Genomic DNA, 8,665 nt, shown 5'->3' with positions numbered 1-8,665 from the left:
TTTCAGTTCCTTTATCACAAATAGCTGTTACATGGTAGGAGAGCATGCTACAAATAGCAGCCAATTCTTTGGAGATAAGATATGTTGAATGCACTTCAAAGAAACCTATGGAAAAAAATTATTTCACACCGAGGTTATGAATGTGTTATTTACAAAATATTTACTGTATTTTTAAAGTCATTTTCACTTTAAAATATTTTGCCTATCATAATGTGTCTAGTGGATAGATTAGAGTTTCTTCTCTTTCAGGGTGAAGTTATTTTCAGAGTATTTTCCCATTATGCACCATTTTTGGTATTTATACCCCACAACCCCGAATATCTCAATAACTACTGGTCCGATTTATGTGAAACTTGTTTTATTCTGTTCATATTCACATTTCAGGGGAACTTTACTGTCAAAGTATTTTCCCATTATGTGCCAGTTTGGCTGCGTAACATTGCAAGCAAGCAATCAAGATTGAATTTCACTTTTAGTAGTATACAGATATGTATGTAAGTCATCTAAGAGACCACAAGTCAGGGAAAATATGCACTTGTATATTTGTCAGTAGAGTGGGTATATTATCCGAAATGTATAGTATTAAATATCCCGGATTGTTACCTAACATTCCATTGTATTCTTTATGCGAAACTGATTGATAACATCAGCCACAATGGATATTTAATACTCTACATATATATATATATATATTCAATTAATAATTATCATCAATGATATTAATATGCCAACTTGTTTATTTTTGTACATACCTGTGTGTCCCACTTAATTTAAAGAAGTGAGTGGCAAAGTGAGAGACACAGAGGGGACAGAGAGGAAGTAAGAGAGAAAGAGAGAATGAGAAACAGAGTGAATGAAAGAGAAGGTGAGTGATTACAGCATTCATTTTGCTTTTAAATGTTTCAGCAAAGAAGTAAGAGAGAGAGAGTGAGAGAAAAGAGAGAGAGAGAGTGTGTGAAAGAGACAGTGAGCGGTGACTGTTTAGCAAGAAAAGTAGATACATAAATTGAAAGAAAAGTTGATACATAGATACATACACACATTGTTAAATTAAAAACGGGAGAGAGGAGGGACACAGAGGAAGTGAGAGAGACAGTAGATACGTAGATTGAAAGAAAAGTTGATACATAGATACATAGACCCAGTAAATATTGGATGTCACTTTCACTTTTCATTACCACATGAGGATAAAATTAAATTGCAAGTGGTTAAGTACTTCGCAGACTTGCATATCATTAACGTTCTCAGAGGGATTCAGCCTCACACAGAATATGACAAAGCTAGCCCCTTTGAATTACAGCTACAACTCATTTTGGCTAGATGAGTGGACTGGAGGAAGACAAACCCTCATGTGGTTGGAAGAAAATGAAAAAAGATCCTATATAGAGGCAGGAAGATATTTTTAAACATTAAGGTCACTGTGGATGTTAATCCAGTCCTAACAGCAGCATTTGTGGGTCTCACAGATCTGGAGGTCAAGCCCCCAGATAAACACTGATGCACAGGCTGTTGTCATCAAACTGAGCATGAGTCAAGGGCAAATACATGATGGAATGGCAATTATTTTGTTTTAGCTTTCACTGCTTATACTAAACACATGACATTTTTGCCTTACAATATGGAACATTTCCTTTTCTTTCACTCTTTTTTTAAAATGGCACTGCATCGGTTACGATGATGAGGTTCCTGTTTATCTGATTAATAGAACAGTCTGCTCATAAAATTGATATGTAAGTGGTTGAGTACTCTACAGACATGTATACCATAAGGTATACATGTCTATGGAGATTCAGCCTCACACAGAATGTGACAAGGCTGGTCCCTTTGAATTACAGCTACAATCATTTTTGCTAGCTGAGTGGATTACAGCAAGGGGAAGTAGAGTACCTTGCTCAAGAATACAGTACACCACGGGAAATCATACTCATGATTTTATGATCATGGGCCGAATACCCCTAATTACTGAGCCATGCAGCTTCACTCTCTTAACTGTAGAGAAAAGAAGTGAAGCGTTAGAGGACAGAGAAAGGAAAGCATCAGTCATTTACAATGACAATTGGACTGAAATACAATTGATCTTTTCTAGCTTCTTTACTTTTGAAGAAGGAAAGACATTTAGTAATGAATAGAGTGAAAGTCTTTAAGGTGATTACGTTTTTATTCTGGGAGTTCTAGAACGATCGAGTGTTAGTTTTCTCTTCTTTCCCCCACTCCCAGTACTTATTCGCCTTCTTTCATAGTTCTTCATGTCTTTTCGTTGGTATGTTTAATGTTTTCTCTATGAACTACAAGCAAGCCTCCCTACCTTCCTATTTTTTTTTATCATACAAAAACTAATGCAAATTTTGAATGGGGTATAGCTGTGAAAAGAGCCCAGAAAATTGGGTAATACCCCCTACAAAATGGGTGAGGGAGAAAAGTTGCCAAAAGGTGGCTACATGAAATTCAACTCTATACTTTAAAAAGTGGCTTCAACTATAGCCTTGGGCTGACCAAAGCTTATGAGTGAATTTGGTAAACAGAAACTGAAAGAAGCCTGTTATATATATATATATATATATATATATATATATATATGTACACAGTGGCAACAGAAAAGAGGAATTTTTTCATTATCTCCACATGGTGAGTTGTAATCATCATCATCATCATCATCATCGTTTAACGTCCGCTTTCCGCGCTAGCACGGGTTGGACGGTTTGACCGGGTCTGGGAAGCCAGGGGCCGCACCAGGCTCCAGTCTGAATCTGGCAGAGTTTCTACGGCTGGATGCCCTTCCTAACGCCAACCACTCCGTGAGTGGATTGGGTGCTTTTTACGTGCCACCTGCACAGGGGCCGGAGGGTCCGGCATCGTCACGATCGGTTCGAGCATTTTAACGTGTCAGCGGCACGGGGGCAACGAGGTCCGGGGTACTTTGGGGATCGGGGTACTTTGGGGATCCAGGGTACTTTGGGGATCCGGGGTACTTAGAATGGGTAGGGGGTATGTGGAATTGCTGCAGAAAGCAGCCCGGGTCTTTGTAGTCACACAGCATTTATCGTCACTGAGTAACGTAATTAGGTAGAGGAAAGAAATACAGATATTCTAGAGTTGAGTTGGGGAGGGGGGGGTCCAGTTGAGGCGGGTAATATAGGGGAGCAACCAGTGGGGAAGGTTGGGGTAAAGAGGAACGATGGCAGGAAGGGTTGGTGTAGGTTCTTAAGAAATAAAAACGTAGGATATTACGAGGCGGGAGGGTACTAAAGGGGATGGTCGGAATGAGGCAGTGTCAGGAGGAAGCGTAAGATCGGTGGGCAGTTGATGAGCTATGGCGCTAGCAGCTTGTCTTTTCACAGTGAAAGCATATGAGGAGAAGGGGTAGTGGGGGGAGGGGGAGGGAGTAGGGCGTACCCGGTGTAGATGAGTAAGGCGTATCCGGTGTAGATGGTGAGAACAGGGTATACTGGTATTGGTGGTGGGGGGGTGAGAAACAGTGTTCACCGGTATTGGTGGTGGTGGTGGTGAGAACAGAGTTCACCGGTATTGGTGGTGGGGGTGAGAACAGTGTTCATCGGTATTGGTGGTGGTGTGGGGGTGGGGGGCGGGCGCACCGCCAATGGCGGAAAGATGGGAAGAGATGGGATTACGGCTTGAGGTAGCCTAAGGTTAAATTTTGTAGAGAGAGAGATAGGAAAGATAAATCAATTTATGGCGAAGGCTTGAAAGTAGCCTAAAAGGTTAAATTTTTTCGTAACAATGTATGAATAAACGTAGTAACAACGAATAAAAATAGTAAGATAAATTTTTTTAAGAACTTGCTGCGGGCAAGATGGGAAGAGATGGGATTACGGCTTGAGGTAGCCTTTAAAAAAAGGGAAATACGCACACTTACATAGTTTTAATATAATTTTCAATATATCGACCAGTTTTGTTATCACTATTCATGATATTATGTTTTACTTATTTAAATATGTATTTTTTGTTAAGAAGAAATTTTGTCCATGTTGTGTGTGATGAAATTCACAAGTGAATGAGTTCACAAGTAGATAAATAAAGGGAGGTAATTGATTATCCTCCCTTACCCACAACAATAACAACAATAATAACCAATTACCTCCCTTTATTTATTTACTTGTGAAGTCATTCACTCGTGAATTTCATCACACACAACATAGACAAAATTTCTTCTTAAGAAAAAAAACATATTCAAATAAGTAAAACATAATATCATGAATAGCGATAGCGAAACCGGTCGATATATTAAAAATTACATTAAAACTATGTAAGTGTGCATATTTTCCTTTTTTTAATTTCTTATATATATATATATAATATATATATATATATATTATATATATATATATATATATATATATATATATAATATATATGTATGTATGTATATATATTATGTCAGGTTGCTCTTGAGCGCTACTGATAACATGTAACCCAGTACAACCCGTTGCATGGTCGGGTTGTCAACGCTAAACTGGCAACCCCACTAAGTTTTCTTGGTGAGGAGGGTGATTGTTGGACACTCTGCAGGACGAAAAATAAGACCTGTCAAAGGGCAGAAGAACTCCTGTGTAGTCAACAGTCATCCAGCATTATGCATACATTGGTGTGTGTGTGTGTGTGTGTGTGTGTACATGTGCATATGTGTATGCGTGCATGTGTATGTTTGTGTATATATATAAATTTTTTATTTTTATATATCTTTTTATATATTTATATATCTTTTATATATTTATATCCTTTTATTCTATTTTATTTTATTTATCCATCTATATATGTTTTTATTTATTTTTATAAGTAAAAAGCTTTTAAATTATAAAAATTGTATATCTATCTACCTATCTATCTATATATATTTATATATATGTGTGTGTGTGTATGTGTGTGTATATATATATATATATATATATGACCTTGGTCATATTGGCGATACATACATATATATATATATGAAATCATCATTATCATTATCATCAGCATCACTTAACATCTGTTGTCAATGCTGACACGGTTTGACCAGGGCTGGAAAGCTGGAAGGCTGCGTCAGACTCCAGTCTGATTTGGCATGGTTTCTACGGCTGGGTGCCCTTCCTAATGCCAACTACTCTGAGAATGTAATGCATGCTTTTATGTGCCACCAGCACTGGTGCCATTTGTGTGATACCAGCATTTGCCACAACTACAATTTTACTTGGCTTGATGGGTCTTCTTCTCAAGCATGGCATAATGCCAAAGGTGTCAGTCATTCATGATTGCCTCCATGAGGCCCAACACTCAAAAGGTGCTTTTCATGTGCCACCAGCATCAGCAACCTTGCCTATATATATATATATCTCTCACCTCCAGCCCCCTCGATCTGTCTCTTTCTTCTCCTCCCTCGTCCACCTTCTCTCTCTTTTCATCTGTCCCTTACTCCTGTCTTTTGTTCTCACGTGACCGCTAGCTGCTGTTGAGCGCTCTTTTCGTTTCAGCAGTCGCAGAAGCAACACGTATTTGTTCGTCTCCCCGCGGCCATTAGGCACAACTTCACAAGCCAGCCCCATACTCAACTCGTCCTGTCGAAAGACCCTTGTCCTACGTCCTGGTTTTGTTTTGTTGTTTATTTTTTATTTTTACCGTTATTGTTTTTACGTTTTTGTATTCTTATTGGTGTCACGTATTCTGTATTTTTGTTCGTGTACTTCGTTCGTTTTCCGTCCTCGTGTTGTATACATTCGAAGCTTTCTTCCAGGGTATCTAATGCGCTTGGCTTAGATTTCCCTTGGCGGGCTGGCCATATTGGAGCAATCTCAAGATTAATCAGCCGAAATTGCTAAGATGATCTGGTTCTTGACTGATGACTGAGGGCTTCGAATGTCCCGTCCTGTGGTTCTTGTGTCGTTTCTGTGTTGTTTCATGTTCTTGTCCATGTCTGTAATTATTTTTACTGTTTACCTATATATATATATATATATATAAAGAAAGAAAATGGAGAATTATTGATGTATAAATAATTTATTTGTATGATATAAAGATGAAATTTTTTATAAAAGCAATACAAATAAATTATAAATTGTAAAGCTCTAAAAGAAATGGCAGATGCCAAAAACCTACATATATGTTTCGATTCATGACCCTAGGTGACATGTAATTCTAAGCAATTGAGTAGGGTCATATGCTAAGAATTGGTATATAGGACAGAATCTCATCAGGGCTTTATGAGCTTACGAGATTCTGCCCCATATAGTTGAAAATAATACCAATTCTTAGCATATTACTCTACCCAAATGCTTAGAATTACATATCACCAGGGGACATGAACAAAAACATATATGTAGGTTTTTAGCATCTGCCATTTCTTTTAGAGCTTTACAATTTATAATTTATTTGTATTGTTTCTCTAAAAAAATCCAAACCCTACTGGCCTGAGACCTCTTTAAAATATGGAGGGGGAACAGCCTCGTTTTTAAGGGTAAAACCCTAGGTGATTATCTCCCTTTGCCATTGTCCATTAATCCTCAGCCACGCTACCATCTTGCAGTCACCAAAATGCCATGAAGGTAAATGATTGTCTTCCTTTGGCCTTGGCTATTGGTTTCCAGCTGCGGTGTCACCATGCAGATTCCAAAAAGCCAGAAATTTTTTTCTAAAATGCAAGCATGGCCTGAATATCTCTGTCCTGGAGTTCAGGATGCCCTCTGGCATGAATGCGTCTTTAAGGATCCTCGTACATTCAGCAATGCATTATTTGCACCATTTCATCCCGTTGATGTAGGTGCCTGGATTCTCAAATATTTTCCATGCGATCAAGTATGGAATCTCTTCATCTCGTAATTGCCAGATATGGCTGGCCAGTAATGTCACATATCTCCTTTCTGGGCAACTGCTTCAGATCCTGCATGAACAACCCGCATCTTCCTGTGTCCTAGGGGCGCTAACTAGGATGCTCATTGCCTGGTAGGAGGCTGCTGTGAAACCGAAAGGATCGTGTGTCAAACTGAGTTTCTAGCACGACATACCTTTAACACCGGCAAAAACAATAACATCTGTTATTGGTGGTGAGCTGGCAGAAACGCAAGCACGCCGGGCAAAATGCTTACTGGTATTTCATCTGCCATTACGTTCTGAGTTCAAATTCCCCCGAGGTCGACTTTGCCTTTCATCCTTTCAGGATCAATAAATTAAGTACCAGTTACGCACTGGGATCAATGTAATCGACTTCATCCCTTTGTCTGTCCTTGTTTATCCCCTCTGTTTAGCCCCTTGTGGGTAGTAAAGAAATAGGTATTTCATCTGCCGTTACCTTCTGAGTTCAAATTCCACCGAGGTCTTGGGAGGTGCGGGGCCCAACTGGGCATAATTTTGGTTGGCCCCAGGTTCCCACTCAGCTTGCACCAAGTGTGTGTATATATATATATATATATGTATATATATATATATATGTATATGTATGTATATATATATATATATGTATATGTATGTATATATATGTGTATGTATGTATATACATATATGTATGTTTGTGTATATGATGTATATGTGTGTATGTATGCGTATGTGTATATATCAATCTTTTATTCTTTTACTTGTTTCAGTCATTCGACTGCAGCCATGTTGGAGCACCACCTTTGGTTGAACAAATCAACCCCAGGACTTATTCTGTGTAAGCTTTGTACTTATTCTATCGGTCTCTTTTGCCAAACCGCTAAGTTATGGGGACAGAAACACACCAACATCAGCTATCAAACAATGGTGAGGGGACAAGCAAACACATATATATATATACATATATAACAGGCTTCTTTCAGTTTCCGTCTATCACACAAGCCTGAGGCTATAGAAGACACTTGTCCAAGGTACCACGCAGTGAGACTGCACCCGAAACCATGTGATTGGTAAGCAAGCTACTTACCACACAGCCACACCTGTGCATACATACATACATATATATATATATATATATATATACATATATATATATTTATTATACACTTAATTGAAATAAAAAAGTTTCCCCCCAATTAAACATACACATATATATACATACAAATCACCCACATACATACTCTCACAGATACATAAAATTATGAAGAAGACTCTGCCTACCACTGATTTTTTGTCTTTATGGGGTCAGTTTTAATTTATAGACTAGTTTATCAAATCCCTTGTATATCTAAGGCTGAGAGAACAGAGGGTAGTATCTGTTAATTGTTCTATTTTTGTGAATTTTGGCAAGTCCATAGAATTTACTGAATTTGCTAGATAATAAAATTTGTTACTGAAAGTTTGTGAGATAATCATTTTCTTTATCAAGCCATTCCTGTGTTGGTTTATGAAGATGTTGAGTCTCAATATTGTCTCTTAAAAATCTTAAAAGCATTCCAAATGTTACTATCTCATTAGTCCACCTTGTCTATTTTTTCCAAACGTGTTCCAACCACCTATCAATATGTGTGTGTATGTGTGTGCTTGTATATACACACATAGTGTATATAACGTTAAATACCGCAAGACATTTTCCCAAAGATCAACAACAGATTCGTTTTAGCCAATGAAAAATTCTCTATGCAGACATTTGATCTGCTAGAAATAGCAGCCAAATCATTATTGAAATGCATTTGATGACGAAATTTGCTGGTTTACGGTTATCTAGATGCTAATCGACAGACTACGTAATGATCTATTAAAT

At 38.0% G+C, this 8,665-nt stretch overlaps 1 protein-coding gene across 1 annotated transcript in view; it reads left to right on the top strand.

Moving 5' to 3' along the window:
• The window catches only part of LOC115231344 (RNA pseudouridylate synthase domain-containing protein 1), a 62,652-nt gene that overhangs the window by 990 nt on the left and 52,997 nt on the right, over positions 1 to 8,665 (top strand). The window lies entirely within an intron of this gene.

Source organism: Octopus sinensis, linkage group LG2, assembly GCF_006345805.1.
Source record: "Octopus sinensis linkage group LG2, ASM634580v1, whole genome shotgun sequence".
NCBI lineage: Eukaryota > Metazoa > Mollusca > Cephalopoda > Octopoda > Octopodidae > Octopus > Octopus sinensis.
Note: the sequence above shows the minus strand (reverse complement) of the source record. Positions and strands in the feature narration are given on the sequence as shown.